We start from the raw sequence: 24,938 nt of genomic DNA, 5'->3' as shown, positions 1-24,938 counted from the left end.
AAAACAAATGCTGTTTAAGGAAGCGGCTCACATTTTTGGGCCGAACGTAGTCACTTCTCTTTCATTCTCTTACCGACAATAGTCTCATCAACAATAGTCTGCCGTCATATTTGTATCTATTTTTTCGTAATTGATACAATTGGTTGAAACACTTCGTTTGTGCTCCGCGAATAAATTGGCAAGGAAGTAGTCTAAATGATTTTGAAGGAAATACATTCATATTACATTTTTACACAAGGAGAAAAAATATTCACTTAATCTTCACTGCTTCCAGATTTGTCGTAGACTCAAATATTTTTCCTATTTCGGAGATACTAAGGTATTTTCCCAGTTCGAAGATAGGTATTTTCTCATCAGGTTGAACTGAACTCGTACATAGCTCATCCTTTCAATAACGTTCCATCAAAGGCACCATGAATATTTATATGTACGTATAGGTGTATGGGAATACACATATAGATGTATGAACATGTGTGTACACGTGTGTGTGTGTGTGTGTGTGTGTGTGTGCGTGTGTGTGTGTGTGTGTGTGTGTGTGTATGTGTGTGTGTGTACGTGTTTGCGTGTGTTTACGCATGTATGTATATATGTATTTATCATGTAAAGACCCGAAATGAGACTTGGCATGTTCCGTTGTTATTCTTTAGTCTGCTTTAAAATCTCATCATTATTTTAGCACAAACACACATACACATATAAATATTTGCATTTGTATATGTATATATGTACGCATGTATATGTGTGGTGTGTATGCTTCAGTCTTATATATATATTTATGTATATATACATATTTATGCATGCATATTTATATGTATATATATATGTGTGTGTGTGTCCTGTCTTTTACTGCTTAAAATTTGTACTGTCGTTACTGTCCTGTTTTTGTTACCATTTTTTACCCCTCTGCGAAAAGATCTCAGAATTTTAATTGATTTGCTTTTCGCAGGAAGGAAAGTTTCTTGTCGAAGATACGTCTCGCTTTTATCCTTCGAAACGTAGAGTAGATGAAACCATAGCGACTGAAGAAGGGTTTTTTTCTTTGTGTTAATTGTCCTGTACTCTATTTTTTTGTTGTTTTTAAAAAATGTCCAGTTCTTTTGGTTTGTGTCAATGTTTTCGTTTCTCATTGTGTTCGACGTCCTTTTGGTGTCCTGTACTCTTTATATGCGTGTATATGTACATGTAGAGGTAGGTACGTACATATATGTTTATATATATGCATATGTTTTATTTTATTTATTAATATATTATATGACGAAACGCACGCACCCCTTTAGGTAAGATTGTTCTTTATATCAAGTTTTGTTCTTGATATTAACTTTGATGCGCACTCTTAACCTTTCTGTCCCATCCCTTTCTCAGCCTTCATTCTTTGATTTCCTTTTCCTCTACTTAACTTGTCTCTTCCTCTCTCTCATTCTTCGCTCTCTCTCTCTCTCCCTCTACATTCTTCATGGTTTCCTCGCAGCCATTCCCCTTCTTCTCTCCTTTTCTCTTGCTCCTCCCCCCTCCCGTCGTTCACCCGCGTCGAGACTTCCGCTGCTGTCTTTCTGGCCTGGACCTCTCAAGGTAATGGACGACAATTCTTTTTGCTCCGCTCGTCGTTCATAAAAAATTCCGCGTTCACAATACTTTTTTTCGTTCGGCGTTAACAGCCCTTCTTATCTTGTTTTTCCTTGTCCTGTCTTTTACTGTTTATAATTTGTACTGTCGTTACTGTCCTGTTTTTGTTACCATTTTTTACCCCTCTGCGAAAAGATCTCAGAATTTTAATTGATTTGCTTTTCGCAGGAAGGAAAGTTTCTTGTCGAAGATACGTCTCGCTTTTATCCTTCGAAACGTAGAGTAGATGAAACCATAGCGACTGAAGAAGGGTTTTTTTCTTTGTGTTAATTGTCCTGTACTCTATTTTTTTGTTGTTTTTAAAAAATGTCCAGTTCCTTTGGTTTGTGTCTATGTTTTCGTTTCTCATTGTGTTCGACGTCCTTTTGGTGTCCTGTACTCTTTATATGCCTGTATATGTACATGTAGAGGTAGGTACGTACATATATGTTTATATATATGCATATGTTTTATTTTATTTATTAATATATATATATATATATATATATATATATATATCTAGGCGCAGGAGTGGCTGTGTGGTAAGTAGCTTGTCTACCAACCACATGGTTCTGGGTTCAGTCCCACTACGTGGCACCTTGGGCAAGTGTCTTCTACTATAGCCTCGGACCGACCAAAGCCTTGTGAGTGGATTTGGTAGACGGAAACTGAAAGAAGCCCGTCGTATATATGTATATATATACGACGGGCTTCTTTATATATATATGTATATATATATATATATATATATATATATATATATATATATATATATATATATATGGGTGTGTGTGTTTGTGTGTCTGTGTTTGTCCCCTAGCATAGCTTGACAACCGATGCTGGTGTGTTTATGTCCCCGTTACTCAGCGGTTCGGCAAAAGAGACCGATAGAATAAGTACTGGGCTTACAAAGGAATAAGTCCCGGGGTCGAGTTGCTCGATTAAAGGCGGTGCTCCGGCATGGCCGCAGACAAATGACTGAAACAAGTAAAAGAGTAAAAGAGAAAATGTATATGTATATTTATGTATATATATATGTGTATATATATATGTATATATGTATATATATGTATATATACATATATATATATGTATGTATGTGTATATATATATATGCATATGTATATATGTGTGCATATATATATATATGTGTGTGTGTGTGTGTGTGTGTGTGTGTGTGTGTGCGTGTGTGTGTGTGTATTTATATGTATGTATGTATAGAGCAACTGTCTATAAAAGGAGGCTGGGTAGGAAAAGACCCTAAATCATGACGTTAATTACGCTAATAAAACGCTAATAAAACCTATGATGTTAATACAGAGGAAATTTTATTATGAGGTACTATTGCTTATAAACAATATTATGTGGTATAAAAATAAAATGAAATAAAACATAATTAAAGATTATCAAAAATGATGTCATAACCAAAATAGGTAAAATGTGTGTATATATCAATTTTCAACATTAAAACTGATTATTCACGTATTAGGTGGTTTCTAATTATTTACGTGTTAGGCGGTTTCAGGGCATTTATGGAATACTGGGAAGATAAACATGCTATCTATATATTAATTATAAACCAAGAATCAGAAAAAATAAAGATGTGTACAGATACACACACATATTTATCTATGTGCACACATGCACACATACACAAATATTCATACGTTTATATAGATATAATATAACCATCCCGCATAGACTTAAGTAACTAAGAAGTATCTATTTACGAACAAGAAAGATAACAATCTATAAGGAATAAGAGGTTATTAGGTATGGATATCAAAGTAAGAAAACAATAATAAGAATTCACAGGAAATAATAAGAAATATATATAACCTACATTTAAAGAGACAGGGTATTAAAATTTGAGGTAGGGAAGAGATAAAGGTAACCTAGAAAGAGGAAGTAGTAAGTATGGGCGTAGTGAGGGTAGTTAGAGGTATTCAGATCGAAGAGGTTTTATAAGTTGCAATGTTACAGGTGCTATTACATATATAATTATATAGTTTTTAGCGGGATTAGGAGATTTACTTAACATAAAAGCCAATACAAATATACATAATATGATTAGTAGGGTAGAACATCATAGAAAGGAAAAAGTAGTTTAATCACCAAAAATATGATGAAGTCAGACTAACTCGACAGAAGTTTACATGGGATAGTAATTACATACAGCACATCACATACCATAAACATATAGCTTATAACATATGCAGTGCAATTTAATTCACCATTTAACTCAATATCCATGATCGTATTATATTTAATACTAGAGGGTAAGTTTACAACGGATACGACACCAAAATAAATTTCCACCATCAAAGTTCAAGTATGGCACCTATAATCGCTAATTTCGAAAATACTTAAATATACGGGTGATGCTATGCACATATGATACCCTTAGGTCTAATCTATTATTAATCAGGTTGTTTTTGTCCCTATACTTAAAAATCTCATAAGTTTCCATAGAGCGCACCTCACACCCGTACCGACTATCTCTATAAGGCTGCACTTTCCGTATTATATCTCATTTAAGGCAAAATTCGATCCCGCTTCCCTTAAGTTCCCAAATCTTGCTAGATAAGGACGTACAATTGGCTTTATGTTTGAATCTAAAAGATGAAAAAAGGTTACTGATACGTTTTTTCATATTTATCCTATATATCCTATATATATATATAAAGTTACCTACATATCCTATATATATAAAGTTACCAGCCTCAGTTATGATTGTACATTTATAAATTACGGCCTAATAACGGACAGTGGGATTTAACTTTACAATTGCAACCAGGAGCATTATTACTATTATAATTATTATTATTATTATTATTATTATTATTATTATTATTATTATTGAGTGAGTGAGCAGTGCATGCCATCAAAGTGACACTGGGGTAAAATATACGAAGCCCAGTATACCCATCATGACTACCCGTCTGATAAGGGTACACCAGGCACATGCAACACAATCATATGTGCGCGACATGGTGATCTCATATCAAGATAAACAGCACATGACCTTGCAGGTGGAGCCCAGTTAGAATTTTCTTCAGATCGAGTAACCCATCCCGCTCAAAAGGTCCCTGAATAAGGGTTGTTTAAGGACGTTGAACGAAACACCCATATTTCCAGAGGTGAATTATTCAAACCCCAAAGAATCCTTCTCAACACATGGCTATGATGCTCCCCCACTACTTCTGCTCGTGATCAGAAATGCACATATCGTCAGCCACTAAGGGATATGCTCAACTGGTTAAGGTCAAACAACTGACAAGCAAATCTGTGGTATTGAGCAGAATATTTGCTGTAGCCCATCTTTTATTATTATTATTATTATTATTATTATTATTATTATTATTATTATTATTATTATTATTATTATTATTATCACTCCTACTACTACTATTGTGTGTGTTATTTTTATTTCTGTTATTATTTATACTTCCTTCAACTGTAGTATCATTCAAATACATCTCTGCATCATCAGGCATTGTGTCATATATAGGCGCGGGCGTGGCTGTGTGCTAAGAAGTTTGCTTCCTAACAACATGGTTTTGGGTTCGGTCCCACTGTGTGGCACCTTGGACAAGCGTCTTCCACTATTGCCTTCGGCCGATCAAAGCCATATCAGTGGATAGTCATTTGACTGCGGCCATGCTGGGGCAGCACTTGAAGGGTTTTAGTCGAACAAATCGACCCTAGCACTTATGTTTTAATCTTAGTACTTATCCTATCAGACTCTTATGCCAAAATGCTAAGTTACGGGGACATATAAGGTTTACATAACTGATAGCAACGAAGTGTCTGATGATGTCCGCTCTACTATTCTTGGATTTCTTGAATACCAGCTTTCTACGCAGAAACAACAGCGAAATGATTACCGAGAATTGTTGGAGTTAACGATGATCTTTCTTGGTGGCATTCCGATGAACGGGATATCGTTTCGTACACTAGGAACTGTAAGTCATGCCAGGTGGATGTCAGAAGCAATTTACGCATTCGAGATATACCCGTTTCAAGATCAATTTCAGTTATTTCCTAGGGAAATTCTTTATTTTTCCGCTCTGATAAAGTTCCACTATTTAAGTCGGTATAATTATTTACAGTAATAATTATTATTATTGTAATAATTAAGCCTGATTATGCCCAAGGCGTGTTGTCAAGAGGTGGGGGAGGGGGACAGACACAGATGCAAAGATACACATACACATGCATACGTACATACATACACATATGTATATATGTGTGTGTGTGTGTGTGTGTGTGTGCGTGTGTGTATGTGTGTGTGTATAAGGAAAAAAGAAAATGGACATAAATTTGATAATTGATAAGCATCAATTATTATTTATTGATTACAAAAAAAAAGACTATCTCATCTAACAGCTGTTTCTGTTCGCGCTATTTTGGGCATAATCAGACTTAATTATTACAATAATAATAATTATTACTGTAAATAATTATATCGACTTAAATAGTGGAACTTTATCAGAGCGAAAAAATAAAGAATTTCCCTAGGAAATAACTGAAATTGATCTTGAAACGGGTATATCTCGAATGCGTAAATTGCTTCTGACATCCACCTGGCATGACTTACAGTTCCTAGTGTACGAAACGATATCCCGTTCATCGGAATGCCACCAAGAAAGATCATCGTTAACTCCAACAATTCTCGGTAATCATTTCGCTGTTGTTTCTGCATAGAAAGCTGGTATTCAAGAAATCCAAGAATAGTAGAGCGGACATCATCAGACACTTCGTTGCTATCAGTTATGTAAACCTTCTTGTTGAGTTTCGTCCAGGTTTCTTTAAATCTTTAGAAAAATGCCATGTCTGGGCCAGGTGTTGCACCCATCAGTGAGTCAAAAAAGCTCCTAAAAACTAAGAAATGTGATGACGGCAAGGGAAGTACAACAGGTCGCGATTGAACAACTTTTCTAGATTTGTCCTGGTACGATTCACTCAACCTATGTTGCTTGTTGTTGTATCACAGCAAAGTGCCTGAATTTTGTCGGTTATACCCCACTTCTCCACTGCTTGGTAAACAGCCATGGCTTGCTGTTCTCCTGAAGATGTTGGAATTTCAGGGACTCCCAACAATTGCTACTTGCCTTTAAAAGTTACTATTATTGCCAATCTATCAACCTTTTCAACGCCTGTGAGTACTGGGAGCAGCTTTCTATCCCAGTGCAACACTAATTCTTGACAGTTGTTTACGTTAAATTTGTGTTGTATTTCTGTGTCTCGTTACATAGATGTATAAGGGATAAACATTCCTACATGCTGCGCTGGATACGATAGCTGTTCGCTTGGTATGTTGTCTTTGTTCATTCATTATATATCTTGAATTATGCACACACTGAAGAGTAAAGAGCGCATATTATTGCGGTGATTACGAAATCACAGTGTGATATGTGGCTAAATTCTGTTTTTAAATGACTTGCTTCGAGAATTGTTTCGGTACAAAGTGTTTATTTTAGTAGTTTTGACTTTAAGAGTCCCTCCTAACGTGAGGCATCTATGTGTAATAGTGCCTGCTATAATATATATATATATATATATATATATATATATATATATATATATATACATCGTTAGCACGCCAGACGAGATTCTTTGGGTATTTCGTGTGTCGTTACGTTCTGAGTTCAAAGATTTTTTTAAAGATAGGTTATACGTTTTTAATTTTATTTTTCAATTTTTAAATTGTATTTCATAAATACATTCTATAGATATTTATAATATTTATGTATGTAATAATGGACTAATTTATTTTTTGTTATATGTTTATATATTTATTGATAGAGAAAATTTTGGATTTTTAACTACTATATTTGTTGATATAATTTAGATACTTATTTTTATGTATTTATTATTTTATAATTATTAGATGTGAACTTAATTCTAAAAATATTAATAGAGATTAATTTGTTAAATAATTTGGTAATTAAATATTGGAGTTAAAGATATTCGATAGTTTATTTTTTTTTTTAGCCAAATTATATCTTCCCAGATAAATACATATCTATATCAATTTTTTTATTTTAAAAATTAAGTCTTTAACATAATAAATGTGTTGTAGGAAATAATCTTAATGTTTTAAGTTACAAATTTAGTTAATGGAGTTTTTTCTATAAGAAAAATTATTATTTTATTTATTTTTTAAATAAATATTGTTTAACTCTATTTGCTTATTTATTTAACTATTATCATTAACCTGAAGATTGACTATAATTTTAAATCGAATTTATTTCAATTGAATTTAAACTTAATTGTAATTCGAATTTAATTGTAGCCATGAAACGTACGTAGTTTTTTTTACTTATCATATATCGATCATTCATTTTTATACCTTTTGAGATCTAGTTATATGTTTTATAAAAATATATATTATTTGTTATTTATGTTTTGGTTTACGTCTATCACTGTTTGAGTTGCATAATAACCACTATTTTTTGTGTGTGTCACAGAGTAAATAATGTTGTTCCGCCGGCAGTGTGCACCATGGAAGAACGGAGATCAGAGATCCGATTTCTCTGATCTGAAGGTGCGTCTGGGACTAAAATTCATCGCAGGCTTTCAGTATAATATGGAGACAGTTCTCTGCCGCATAGAAGTGTGTATTAGTAGATCGGTGGAGACGCAAAAGGGTCTATACTAGAACATTACCTGGAAAAGGGGTCTACTGTCACTAGTGTAGGCTATAGTGAAATGCTGGCCAACAAACTGAAATCAGCAATTTACCCCAAACGCCAGAGTCTATTGTCAAAGCAAGTGTTATAGTTGCATGATAATGCACGGCCACATACAGCCGCCCACACAGTTGAAACCATTGAAAGATTTGGTTTCGAGTTACTGGAACAGTCCGGAGTATACAGTCCGTCCGGATCACTTCTTTGGACCACTCAAACATCCTTTACGAAGTCATAGCTTTGTTACGGACGAAGAGCGTAGGAAATGGTACATAAATGGCTGTGCGATCAGCTACATACCTTCTTTTGCAATGGTATAAGCAAGCTTGTGGACCACTGGAAGAAATGCATCGAAAAGCAAGGTGACTATGTCGAAAATAATGCATTTGTTTAACTCCTGCTTCTGTTTTAATGAATTACAGAAACAAGAGCGCCTATAATTTTTTACTCACCCTCGAGGTTAAGCCTTTGTTCACTATAACGAGTCTATGCTTGTATGTATACAAATAGATATAACTGTTACAATTGAAACTGAAACAACTAGACCATGTTGATGTTTGTCCATTTACCCCTTTCTTGCTGTTTGCAGGATAAAAAATATACCTTTCATAGGTGGGTGATGAGTGTTTCAATTTATAATCTACTCTACCATGTACACATATATATACAGGGTGTATGAGGTAAGTAGGGACAAATTTCAAATGGGTATATTTCTAATTGATGGAGTCTAAATTTTAAATATTACCAGCTTGAATAATCACCTGTACTATTTTGTATTTCAGATTGAACAAACTATGAATGTTAATAAAGAATTAAACTGTAGAAGTGTAATTGCCGAATTATTCTGTGCAGACAAAAGTGCTGGGGAGATTGTTACATCCACAAAATATGCCAGATCTACTACTTTTAGAGTTGTAGCCAATTTGAATAAAAGTAAGGATGTTCAGAGAAAGCCTCACAGTCCTCATAGTGACCGAAAACGTACACCTCGCGTCTTAAAAGGACTTGAAAGATCGATTGAGTCGAACCTATCAAAATTGATGGTGAAGTTGGCTCAAGATCGAGGAATCAGTAAAATGACAGTTTCTAGGGTGCAAGGCAAGACCTCCATATGAAATCGTACGTGAGGAGGCACCGTAACATCCTAACTACCCACTCTAAAACTTAAAGCTGAAAGATGTCCCAAACTTCTTAGCCATCTGAAATATTGTGGCAGAGACGTCCGCATCTTCGTGAATGAAAACAAGTTCATGATAGACGAAGTTGCAAACCGTCAAAACTCACGAGTGATAGCGTAGACCCTTCCCAAGTTCCTTCAGCTATGCATAGCAAGAATCCCGCTTCCGTTATGGTCTTTGGAGCAGTTGCAAATGATGGGAAATTGATGCGTCTTCATTTTATTGAAGCGGTTCTTAAAATCAACACAGCAGAATATCTGAAAATCTTAGAAGTTTTGTTGCCTTGGATTAGGAAGCATTATGAGGCAAGTGGAATCATGTTTGTACAAGACTCTGCAACAGACCATTTTTCGAAAAGAGTGCAAGAATTTTTGAAGAAGGAATTGCCCGTGTTTGTCCCTAAAGATATCTGGCCAGATTCGAATCCGTGTGAGTTTTGGCTATGGAGCGCAGCTGAAGCAATATCCAACATAACTTCTCACAAATGTGTGTCAGTACTGAAGGCTTCGATCAAGGGAGCATTCAGTAAAATGAAAAAGAAGAAATAGTTAAGGCACGCCGCGCATCATTTCGTACACGGAATGAACTGGTAAAGAATGCAAATGATGGTAACATTGAACTGAAATAAGTGCTAAACACTCCACAATAAACTGGCAGAAAATAATAAAACTAGTAGTGTTTGATTTTTCTGAGTTATACCAGTTATATTAAAGATATTTAAATGGTCCCAATTTACCTGTTACACTCTGTATTATGTGTGTGTGTGCGCGTGTGTGTGTGTGTGTGTGTGTGTGTGTGGTGTATTATATACACACACACACTCACACACACACACACACACACACACACACATATATATATATATATTATATATATATAGATATAATATATGAAGTTTTTCAAATTTTTATGTTATATATATACGTATTTTTGCTTATACCTTTTGCTGTGTTTGTGAGTTCGAGCTTTCATTCATTACTAATTGTTTTCTAATAGTCTTTCTAAATGTTACTCCCCCTCAGTATACTTTGTATTATCTCTCTTTCTATCAAGCTATCAACATTATCACATTCCCCAGCGTTTCGCCATAAGCAAGATTCAATACATACACATAAATGTAGCGTTCTACGTCATCTCTTCGTTCACCATTCCTTGCTCTCGTTCTCTCTCTCTCTCTCTCTCTCTCTCTCTCTCTCTCTCTCTCTCTCTCCTCTTCTCCATCCTTTTTTCTCTCCGTTATTTCAACGTCAATTTTAATTTTAGAATTACTGGATCTTTTCAAATTTGTGGCCAGGACCCCAGATCTTTCTAGTTAACTAAATAATTTGAAACTTTGTGTACTCATAGAGTGGAACTAGTTTATTCGCCAGTTGGAACTAGTTTATTTGAGAAAAATCTATTTTATGACTTTAATCGTAGATTAAAACTGCGAATTTTAACCAATGAGATTGCTTGTTTTCATATCTAAAACGTTACTGCGATCTGTTAGTGTGACGTTGAAAGCAGTTTTGTGACGTCTGCTATTTCTAAAAAGCTTTGTGTGTGGTAAAGTAATTTTTTTACTTTACCATATTTTTTATAAATTATATCGGAGAATCCATATTTTTATACACATATCGGAGAATCCATGTGATTTTTCGTTGTTTTTCTCTTATACGTATGTGAATTATTTCTGAGTATGCATTGTCTGGGAGACTTTTTCTTGCAGTTGAGAAATTTTTGGCTGCTATTTCTAAAAAGCTCGGTGTGTGGTTAAGTAATTTTTTTACTTTACCATATTTTTATAAACTAATATATATATATATATAATTTTTTACTCGGTGTATGTGTATATGTATGTCTGCATGTGTGTGTGTATGTATGTGTGTGTGTGTGTGTGTAAGTATGTGTAAAAGATTACATTGAATCGGCCATACATACATACATACATACACATACACAGATACATACACACATACATTCAGGCATATACACATAAACCGAGTAAAAAATTTCAGTTATCTCTCTCTTTCACACATTACTCTCTCTGTCTCTTCACACACACTAACAGAAGCACTTCACTTACACAACATACTGTCTCCCACACCCCATCAAACACACACACACACACTGTACATCAATGCTTCCCCTAGACGGTAACTTCAAAGACAAACTTTGTTATTAGAAGGTGGCTGACTATAGCTTGTTTACATTGTTTAATACGTCACGAAATTGGTGGTCGAGACGGAGTAAATAAAATAAAGCCGAATGACGGAATATCATTGGTTAAAATTCTAATTATTAAACAACGTTAAACTTAGAAGTTACAATTCCGTTTTCATTCTGGTTTACAATTAAGTTTACTTTTGACACATTCTACCAGTATACGAAGTTTCAAATTGTTTGGTTCAGTAGGAAAAATTTGAAAAAACTGGCTTCAGAATAGAAAAGATCCGAATTACTTATGTTTTAATTCTTGCAATTTTTTATTCTTGACATAATCTACATTATTTTGCTTGTATTTTTCACCCACACCTATAATATATATTTACTAGCATACACGTGTCGGTAAAAATGCTAACAATTTTATTAATGACAGAAAATGGCACAAAAACACACTGGAGAAAACCTTTCATAAATGTCAGCAGTCTTGTAAATAGATGTCCATACACAGAACTGAAGCACTTGAAAAATCAGATAGGATTGTAACATCTCGGTTGAAAATATCACCATATAATGTATGTTTGTATATGTATGTATGCATGTATGTATATACATACACCCACGCAGGTATGTATATATATATAATATATATATATATAAAGGGTAAAGACCCCCTTCGGTCATGAATGACCATGGGATTGCACCTAGAAAGTTACCCTCCTAGACACAAGTCCGGGCAAGGTTGTTTATGGAAGACCAGCAGTCGCCCATGCATACCGGCCTCCCCTCTCCACGCCACCAGTGTTATCCAAGGGAAAGACAAATCGATACAGCTTGGCACCAGTGACGTCGCAACTCATTTCTACAGCTGAGAACTGGAGCAACGTGAAATAAAGTGCTTTGCTCAAGGACACAACACGCAGCCCGGTCCGGATTCGAGCTCCACAACCTCACGATCGTAAGCTCGACGCTCTAACCACTGAGCCATGCGCCTTCACTATCTATATATTATATATATATATATATATATATATATATATATATATATATATATATATAATATATTATATAATATATATATATATATATATATATATATATATATATATATATATATATATATATATATATATATGCATATATATTACATATAAATACATAAGTATATATACACACACGCACACCACATATCATATAAATATGAATACATATATATATATATATATATATATAGTACGTTATTGGCTAAACTGGCAATATGACCATTCCGAATATAACAATATATATATATATATATATATATATATATAATATATATATATATATATATATATTATATATGATATATATATATATATATATATAGGCATATATATATGTATAGATAGATAGATAGATAGTAGATAGATAGATAGATAGATAGATGGCGTGAGGAATTGCATCCAGCCGAAGAACAGCCAAGTCTGTAGTAGTCCTTCAGCTTAACAGCTTTTGTCAAACCGTCCAACCCTGCCAGCATGGACAACGGACGTTAAATGATGATGATGATGATGATGATATATATACATATATACGGCACCACAAAGTAGATACACACACACACATATATATATCAGCTGATGAAGGGGATTTTTCCTTGTGTAGCATGTCCTGTACCTTGTTTTTCTGTTGTAAATAATGTTTTTCCCGTTTTCGCTCTCGTCCTGTTCCACGTCTCTGTCTTTCTGTAACAAAATGGCTTTTCCGTTTTCGTTTCTGTTGAGTTCTACGTCTTTTTGTGGTGTCCTGTACGTATTTATATTTATATATGCATGTATATATATATGTAGATGTCGGTACGTACATATATGTTTGTATGTATACAAATATTTTATTAATTACACTATTGTCCGGTATGCTTTTAAATCTCTTTAACAATTCACAATAATGACTTTTATTACTTTCATTCTTACCTCAGTTCATCTAAAATTATTACCTGCTTTTATAGCAAGTTGATGAAGGTAGTTTATCCCGTCCCCATCCGACTTTTTGTTCATGCAAGTGAAAAAACCGCATTATTTATGGGATGACCCAATATATAGATAAATATATATATATATATAAGATGTAATCCTCCATGCACGTAAGACCTTTCTTACCATGACGGATCCACTGGATCAAAAAAATCCGTGACCCCTTCGACGTCAGCATGGGTGCTAGCGACTCGGCTTGAAATAAGTGGCCTTGTGGGCCTTTCATCCTCCTAGGCTGAAGACCTATTCACAGGCCTCTCCGGTGGTCTCTACCGCGATGATGGCCTTTTTGCCCTCCACAAAATAAAACCCCAGGACCACGGATGGGTTCCGGAAAAACCTTTACACTTTTTTTAAAAACTTAGGCCTTAGGATTACCTTAGATTCGAACTAACCAAAGCTAACTTCCTTGACGTTACCCTCGACTTAAAAACCTCCCTTTATTACCCGTACCCTACACCAAATGAATCCCTTAGATACATAGACATTAATTCTAACCACCCCAAAAATATATTAGACAATTAGTATGAAAGTCTCCATAGAATATCTAGCCTTTCTGCCACCGAAGATATCTTAATGCCGCAGCCCCCTATTACAACGAGGCCCTGGCCCGCAGTAGCTTAAAGATAAGATCACCTACATTAGCATAGCCCCACGCCAACCCAGGAAAAATAGGCGAAGACACATTAGCTGGTACAACCCCTCCTTCAACCGTGAAGTTGAAACACCTGTAGCTAAAATTTTCTTCACTCTCCTACAAAAACACTTCCCCACCCAACATAAGTACTACACAATCCTTAATAAGAACACCATTAGACTCTCCTACTCCACCACACCCAATCTAGCCAGGAACCTAGCCAACAATAACGTAAAAAAACTTAATAAATCTACTTTTTCCGAAGCCCATCCCAACATCCGACAGCAATGCAACTGCCCGGATAAGACTACTTGCCCCCTCAAAACAACTGCCTACAGAAGGATCTCGTCTACATTGCGATGTACGATCAGGCCCGATGATAAAAAGAAAATCGTACATCGGAATGACGTCAAATAGTTTTAAGACTCGCTGGTACGCCCACACACATTCGTTCCGGCGACCCGACAAATCTAACCAGACTACTCTCGCCGCCCATATCTGGTACCTTAAAAGGAACTCCATACCCTTCAAGATCAAGTGGAAACTACTACAGAGGGCGCGTTCTTACACAGGAGGCCATACCTGCTGTGACCTTTGCATTTCTGAGAGCCTCGAGATCTTGTTCGTCAAAGGCCCTCTCCTCAACAAGATCTCGGAACACTCCCCAAACTGTATGCACAAAATTTATGCAAACTACAAAAACTACAGACCCACCCGGCAACCCGATTGACGACACCCCACCCACTAAAACCCCCCACCCCCACCGTTCCATCAGCATCACCAATTACCTTCTCTCCTAAGACTATTTACATATATATGGATGTGGGCATGTGTATATGTGTACGTATATGTATACGAGTGCATACACGTATTTGTATGTGAGTGTGTGTGCAACTGTGTATGTACATGTGTATGTGAAGGCGTGTATACGTGTGCATGAGTATATGTGTACATGTTTTTGTATGTGTATATATATATATATGTGTGTATATGTATGTGTATGTATATATATATATATATGTGTATTTATAGATATATATGTATGTGCTTATGTGCGTGTATCTATGTGTTTGTATGTATGTATAGGTGTATAGGTATATATATGTACGCATGTGTGTTTTATGTATAGTATATATATATATATATATATATATATAATATATATTATATATATAATGATATGTACATGTACGCGTATGTGTATGTGTAGTATAGGTATTTGCATGTATATATATTTATTATTTGTGTATGCATGTATGTCTATGTGTATATGAATATGTATGTATGCTTGTATGTATTTATGTATATATAGATGCGCGTGTGTGAGTATGTGTATGCATGTGTATATACATATGTATATATTTATGTATGTGTATGTGTACTTGTGTATATATATATATGTATATATGTGTATTTGTGTATATATGTATATGTATGTATATATATATGCTTGTATACTTGTGTGTGGGTGTATGTATGTATATATATATATATATATATGGGTATACGTATCTATATGTATATGTATATATATATGTGCATATGTATATGTATGTGTGTATATGTATGGACTTGTAGAATTTTTTATATACGTATATATATATGTGTGTACGTGTATGTGCGTAGATATGCGTATGTGTATTTGTATGTGCATGTGTTTATATATATATATATATATATATATATATATATGTATATATGTATGTGTATGTAGGTATGTATATGAGGGGTGTAAGTATATATATGTATGTATATGTAGGTACATACGTATGTGTATGTGTATATATATACATATATATATACGGACTTGTAGATTTTTGTATGCGTATATATATATGTATGTGTATGTGTGTAGATTTGTATATGTATGTACGTGTAAGTATGTGTATGTTTGTGCATGCATGTATATATATGTGTAAGGTATAATTGAGGTATGCTTTTATTACACGTTGTGCATGCATGTGTGCATGTATGTATTTATAAGCGTATGGATGCGTATATATGCGTATGTATGTTTATATGTGCATATAAACTATGTCTGTAAATAGGCATATGCGTTGTATATATGCGGGGAGACATTTATGTTGTTTATGTGTACTGAGTACGTTTATTATGTGTTTTTGTGTGTACATAGTTATGTATACGTTTATGTGAAAGTGGGTACATTTATTTATGTATGCATATGTGTACCTGTGTGTGTATATTAGGTATTATATATATATATATATCTATATATATATATATATATATATATATATGTGCTTGTAGAGAGAGAGATATACATCCGTAATAACGGATGAGAAGGAATGATTGGAGAACATGCTGTTTGTGTATGTGTCGAGTGTGGTGCGTTGAGTGTGTGTGTGTGTGATGTTGTCGTCTGTATCCGTGGGTCAAGAGCTAGAAAGGAAGGGAGAGGGAGTGGTAGATAGATTTCATTTAGGCTGCTGGAACCCTGGGGAGTTCTAAGAACTTTTAGCGTTTGTCTAATCTAGCGCCACATAATATTGTCGGCTGGTAAAGGTAGGTCATATATTGTACCTTTTATGATTCTAGAAGACGGTCAAATAAAATAAAAATAAAATAAGGGAGGAAGATAGGAGAGAAAAAAATATATATATGTGTGTATAATACTAGAAAGAAGCAACAAGAAGGATTAGTTTTAGTACAATTGTTTCATACAAAGACAGGCTTTATTACAAGTTGCAAAATTGCAGCAGATAACAGTGTCCCGTACTCTCATGCTTTGTGTGTATATATATAAATATATTATATTTGTGTGTGTGTGTGTGTTATGTATGTGTATATGTAATGTGTGGGTGTATATATGTGTATATATATATATATATATGTGTATATATATGTGTGTATATATGTATATAATGTGTGTGTATGAGTATGTATATATACATATATATATATGTGTGCGTGTGTTTGCGTGTTGGCATGTATGTGTATGTGTATTTGTATATATGTGTGTATGTATATATATGTGTGTGTGTGTATGTATGTGTATGTGTGTGTATGTATGTGTATGTGTGTATATATATGTATATATATATAAGCGATAGTCTTCTTATTTACCTAAAACTCTATTCAATTATTCTATTTATTCATTTATTTACTTTATCACTGATTCTTTTGACCACTCCCCTAAGAAAGACAGTTTGTGCCCTGCTTACCCAAAAAATGTCCCCCACCACCACCCCATTAAACCTGCCTAAATGTATAAATGCCAAAACTTATTTTGACAGCAAGCTTCCTGATGATTTCATTTGAATGAAACTGTTCTAGTCCTGTAGAAGCTCCTTCTATAATATATATATATATATATACGTACATACAAATATACATACACATACTTATTTTATAGACATACCTTTCCCCATTCCCTTTCTCTCCCCCTCTTTCTCGCTCTCTCTCTCTCTCTCTCTATATATATATATATATATAAAATTATGAGTAAGAGGTTATGCAACCGTCAAAGGGGTAACTGTACCTGCAGGCACTACTGGTGTATTGCCTAACTATGTATAGGCCTTGTTGTAAGGTTAACAGTGGCTGGTAATTTAAGGACGTTGATCATTCAATAGTAATGATCAACTTCTAATTGTTACATGTTGCTCCATTTCTTCTCTTATATACATACATATATATATATATATATATATATATATATATATATATAAAACCTTCATTTCGTTAGAATACGTTAGAAGCCTTCCACAGTGCGCTGAAAAACACAGTGAATATTAGTCATCCAAATATTTGGAAACTTATTAATGTGATTAAATGTGGGGAAATGTTTGCCAGTACCAAATTGCAGAAGTTTATGCAAGGAGAGGAACCAAGCCAAAAGAAAAAATACAGAGATATGAACCTGCGAATAAAAAATAGCATGGAAAAATATGATCCAAGACCCAAAATTATTCATCTAAAAGCAATTGCACACAATTTCAAGAAAAAATTTAAATGTAATACAGCGACGAATTGACCAACGACGAATTGGCTCGGGTCAAAGTATACGACGATGAACTGCCGTCGACGAATTAACCGGACACCCTTTATATATATATATATATTATATATATATATATATATATTATATATATAATATATATATATATATTATATATATATATATATATATATATCTATATATGTATATGTATGTATGTATGTATAATGTATGTATGTATGTATAGAGTGTTAGGTATGGTGTACAGAAATTGAATATTGAGAAAAAAGTCAGAATTTCGGAAAAAAAAGATTTTTATTTCTTCCTTATTATTAGCGCTTTCGTTCGTTTCCCGAATTTGTCAAATAAAATTTTATGAATGTATAAACAGCTCGTTCATTTATATAGAACATGTTTTTGGGAAGTTTTGTTTAAAAAAAGGGAACATTGTTTTTGTTTTTTGGTGTGAGGTTCCATGACAATTAAGATAGATTGAAATATAGGTAGACAGATAGGCTGATAGATAGATAGATAGATAGATAGATAGATAGATAGATAGATAGATAGATAGATAGATAGATAGATAGATAGATAGATAGACAGACAGATAGATAGGTAGAGAAAGAGGGAGAGAGAAGGGGGATCTGCCTTCCTTTTTACCATTCATTTATTTATTTACATTTACCAATGTATTGGAATGTGTTTAAGGATAGTGACATTTTCAAAAATACTGTGTAACTTCGATGTTTTGCATTGAAAATAAAATTCGTAAGCGGATCCCTTTTTAAAATAAATGCAGATATGAACTGCAAAACGCAAAACTTCATAAACTGCATTACCAGCCCAAAGTGCAAAACAAATAATTCCCTCTGCCAGGCAACGTATCCGACAAGAGGAATTACACAAGGTTCCATTAAGTGAGCATCTGAAAATATGCAGCGAGGGAAAATTCTAAATTTTTCCCTTTTACAAACGTGCACAGGACGATCCGCAATACCTTCTCTCCAAAATTGAATGCTTGAGAGAAAAGCCGAGACGTTACATTTTGCATTCTAAATATAACTCAAATATTGGAAACTAGCAGTAATACCCGTCGTTCATCGGATAATTGCTTTTACTCTTTCTAAGGAGTCACATTCAAAGTATTATTATATATATAATAGATTTCTCAACGGGGATTTCAGGGGAGAGTCGCTGGCGATGTATCGTGATGATCAAAAATCCGGCCTGCTAAAATTTGGTTAAAGTGATTCAAACTGCAGACTCAACGCAAAATGGTCACATTTAATTAAAAGCGTTAAATATGTTATGAAAACAATTTGTATGTGTTCACAAAGTCCAAACGATTAATACGAAAAAACCCTCCAGGCTAAATCCCGAAAATTCATTTCTTTGCCGAATTTCTACAATGTTTACGGCGATTCGTTTTTATATCTTGATTTTTTATTTTTCATGCAATTTACGCATGCTTGTACGCGTGGTGAACACAGTTCACGTCAAACAGCTGACTGAGTAAAGTTTACTATTCAATGCATGGGATAAGGCCTAAACAAACACATTATCGATTTTTGCACTTGCGAGATGAATTTCGGAGCAGAAATAGCGCAGTTCAATTTTCATTTTTGGTGGTTCTACGATTTGTTGGCTAGGAGGAGATGTGCCGGGAAGTTAAACACACAGACACACACACAGATACGAACACAGACAGACAAGTTGAGTTTTATATATATAGATATAATGCTCATCTCTGTAAATATTCAGGTGTGGCATTGAGATGTTCAGAGCTTTGCGTGATTTTCTAGTTTGTAAGTGTTACACTAATGTTCTCTAATGCAAAAACATGAAATTGAAAGAGGCGTGATTTTGTTTTTCGATGCAAAACATCGAAGTTACACAGTATAAACACGGACATGTTCCCAAACACACAAACACACACACAAACACGCACGCATGCGCACACATGCACACACACACACACTTCATCAAGGGATTCTCTCCAAAATTGAATGCTTGAAGGTAAAGCGGAGAATTTACGTTTTATTCCAAACGAAACACCTAAGCTCCACGCGGCTCCGGCAGAAGGTAATGGCGAACTTCTGCTGACTCTTTCGATAGGCGTAGGAGTGGCTGTGTGGTAAGTAGCTTGCTTTCCAACCACATGGTTCCGGGTTCAGTCGCACTGCGTGGCACCTCGGGCAAGTGTCTTCTGCTATAGCCTCGGGCCAACCAAAGGATTTGGTAGACAGAAACTGAAAGAAGCCCGTCGTATGTATGTATATATATGTACGTGTGTATATATGTTTGTGTGTCTGTGTTTGTCCCTCCAAACATCGCTTGACAATCGATGATGGTGTGTTTACGTCCCCGTAACTTAGCGGTTCGGCAAAAGAGTACTTATGTACTAGGCTTACAAAGAATAAGTCCTGGGGTCGATTTGCTCGACTAAAAGCGGTACTCCAGCATGGCCACAGTCAAATGACTGAAACAAGTAAAAGAGTAAAAGAATATATATATATATATATATATATTAATTCTATTTTATTCATTTGTTCATTTATCTATTTTAGATTTTTAATTTGTAAACATTATACTAATGAATCTTTCAGAGAGAACTACATTTCATCAAAAAAATTCTCTCCAAAATTGAATGTTTGAAAGAAAAGAGAAGGCGCAGGAGTGGCTGTGTGGTAAGTAGCTTGTTTACCAACCACATGGTTCCCACTGCGTGACACATTGGGCAAGTGTCTTCTACTATAGCCTCGCGCCGACCAAAGCCTTGTGAGTGGATTTGGTAGACGGAAACTGAAAGAAGCCCGTCGTATATATGTATATATATATGTGTGTGTGTGTCTGTGTTTGTCCCCTTAGCATTGCTTAACAACCGGTGCTGGTGTGTTCATGTCCCCCGTTACTTATCGGTTCGGCAAAAGAGACCGATAGAATAAGTACTGGGCTTACAAAAGAATAAGTCCCGGGGTCGAGTTGCTCGATTAAAGGCGGTGCTCCAGCATGGCCGCAGTCAAATGACTGAAACAAGTAAAAGAGTAAAAGAGTAAAGAGTACATTCTAAATATAACTCAAAGAAGAGAAAAAGAAAGAGGAGAAAAGAAGGAAAGAGAAAAATGAAGAAAAAAGAAAACAAAGAGGGGAAGAGAGAAAGAAAGCAAAAACATTTTCAGTGATGACCACACCACACCTGTTTTTTGTGTTTTTTTTTTAAGAAGTCACCATCCTTAAACCTATTCCAGTACAATGGTAAATGACTAAATAAATGAATGAATGGTGAGTAGGAAGGAGGATCCCCCTTCTCTCTCTCTCTCTCTCTCTCTCTCTCTCTCTATCTATCTATCTATCTATCTATCTATCTATCTGTCTATCTGACTATCTATCTATCTATCTATCTATCTAATAATCTATCAGCTTATCCACCTACCTATATTTCTATCTGTCTCCATTGTCAGAGACTCTCATTGAAAAAAAACAAAAAAAACAATGTTCTCTTCTTATAAACTCCACCCCCAAAATATCTGCTGTACATTCACGAAATTATATTGAGAAACGAATGAAACCGCTAATAATAATGAAGAAATAAAAAGATGTTTTCCCCAAAATTCAGACGACTCTTTTCTCAGTATATATATATATATTATTTTACTCTTATATTCTTTTAATTGTTTCATTCATTTGACTTCGGCCATGTTGGAGCCCCACCTTTAGTCGAACAAATCGACTCCAGGACTTATTCTCTGTAAGCCTAGTGCATATTCTATTGGTATCTTTTACCGAACCGGTAAGTTACGGGGACGTAGACACATCAATATCAGTCGCCAGGCGATGATGGGGTGACAAACACAGACACACAAGTGTACACACATATATATACCACGGGCTTTTTTCAGTTTTCGTCTACCAAATCCACTCACAAAACACTCTTCCAAGGTGCCACGCAGTGGGACTGAACCTGGAACCACGTGGTTGGAAAGCAAGCTTCTTATCACACACCCACGCCTGCGCCTATATATATATATATATAATATATATATATATAATATATATATATATATATATATATATATATATATATATATATATATATTATATATATATATATATATATATATATATATATATATATATATATATATATACATATATATATATATATATGAAGATATGCATGAATATATGTTTATATATATATATACTCATCATACGCATACCTATTTATGTAAATCTATGTATGTGCATACATATGCCTGTTTAAGTGCATGAATGTGTGCGCGCGCGTACGCTTCTTTACATTTTTTATATCGATGAAATCATTTTACTGTATGTGTGTGTGTGTGTGTGTGTGTGTGAAATTGATAAATATAATTTGCAAAAAATTTAATTTAAAAAAATTTTAATTAAAATGCTGGTGGATTCAGAGCTCACTACAGTTCACCTGCGGTTGGCCGCCTCTGACTGTCAACCGACTACCATTCCGTTTGTTATTTTACTCGTCTTTGCCTGCAAGCGTGACCGACAGCGACACACTTTGCGTTTTATTATATAGGAAGAAGATACAATTTTTTTTTTTTTTTGATTCAGCTATTGTTTATATTCTTTTCCGTTACGGTCAGTTCATTTTTCATCCAACTGCTATTTTAAAAATAAGTTGCCCAGTAGGCTTTAAATGCTTATTCATTGCATTTATATCCAAGAATACTTATATAAACATACAATTTTATAAACTATTTTATTTGTATTGAACGGTTGAGTTACAGTTTCTGAAATTTTTTAGGCTTCAAAAAAATAGAACGCGCACGCACGCACACATACACATAGACACACATACAACCACACAAACATACACGCACACATATGTATCTTCGTGTGAGAGAGAGAGAGAGAGAGGGGGTATTATATGGATGAGATGCAATGATGGTCAATTGTAGGATTGGCTTGTAAGCTCTGAACAGTAAACTCTGAATTACTTGGAATGTAAAGAAAGTTGAAGAGAGTGAAAGTGATAAATTATTTGTGATAGAGAATACTTGGTGTTTTGGGGTTTGGACGTTTTGGCGTACAGAGAAAGAGAGAGAGAGAATGAGAGAGAGAGAGAGAGAGAGAGAGAGAGAGAGAGAGAGAGAGAGAGAGAGAATGAGAGAGTGAGAGAGAATGAGAGAGAGGACTTTATTGCTTGGAATAAAATATAGGCCTGTAAAGGTAACTGAATGTGAGCCTTTTAAAAATATTCTTTTCTATTCTAGGTGCAAGGCCCGAAATTTTGGTGGGAGGGGGCAGTCGAGTAGATCGACCTCCAGTACGCAACTGTTACTTAATTTATCAACCCCGAAAGGATGAAAACCAAAGTCAACCTCGGCGGGCCTTTTAAAAATATTGAAAGAAAAGAAATAGATGAGGAATGGATTGCAGATTAAATAAAATAAATACGTGAAAGAATAACCAGATCGATCATAATTTTCACCATCATCCGGTGGAGTATATTGAATCGTTAGAATGAGACAGTTACATATTTTTATTTACTGATAAATAGGCTTTTGAGAAAAAGGTTTAGAACATATGGAATATCGAGAATAAATACTTAAGTCGAGAGAAATTCCAGTGATCTTGGAGCTAAGAAAAATGCTTTTAAGCTACTATCATACAAAGTATTATCTCTAGTTAACCAATATGACGAGATTAAAACAATTAGACACTGTTGTAGTTTGTTACTCTGTTTAATTGTTTTAATCTATTAATCTTCAAAAAGTTTTATTGGTTTAATATTATTAAGTAATGATCATCGTCCCTGATTTAATTTGTATAAGATGACCGTTAATCCAACCTTCTAAAGTTTAATCTTTGAAGATCATTCCTTTTATACTTTAAATACTTTTCTCATAAACCCGTTTGTCATTAAATTAAATTCAATATTTTTACTCTCATATTTTAATATTCTCTAACATTTTAATAAGGATTACGAATTTAATGACAAACGGCTTCATGAGAAAAGTGCTTAGTGTTTTGACGATGATACTGGCAACTATAACCACCAAGATCTGCTCGTTCATTTACACTTTTACTCATTGATTGATATACTTATTAATTTATTTCATTTATTTATTACATGGACATACAATTCCTCTTCTCACATCTCCTTCACCTCTGTTTCATCACAGACAATACTACCCCTTTGTCTCTGTTCTTTGATAACAAACTCTCTCAATCCGTCCTTAATACTACAATTCGCATTTACTCGTCCTCACATTCTATACACACGCAAGTAATTCAAAATCACGTGACCAGCAAACTGACTGATCTATGCTGCAATTGACGACCACCCTGTACTATCCAAACCTTATCTTTTCACACATATGTATAACGATACTGTCCCCTCATGCTCCCCAATATTCCCAGTGTCATTCTGATGAAAAAGAAAGGAAAAGGAAAGTGAACTTGTCTTGTAAGAGTAATTATTTAAGAATGTGTGCGTGCCTACGCGCGCGCGTGCGTGCGTGTGTGCATATATATATATATATAAGTTGTAAAGAATGTGTGAAAGAGTACTCAATACCATAGTAGTGTAAAATGGTGTTCGGTAATTTCGCCACCGGAAAATTCGTCCCCAGAAATTTCGATCCCGGTTTTTTCGCCACTCGGGCATATGCATACGAAGAAAAAGATAGGACAGACCCAGATGTATTGAGTTTGTGTCCGACGGGATTATGA

Source organism: Octopus sinensis, linkage group LG16 (genome assembly GCF_006345805.1).
Source record: "Octopus sinensis linkage group LG16, ASM634580v1, whole genome shotgun sequence".
Lineage (NCBI taxonomy): Eukaryota > Metazoa > Mollusca > Cephalopoda > Octopoda > Octopodidae > Octopus > Octopus sinensis.
Note: the sequence above shows the minus strand (reverse complement) of the source record.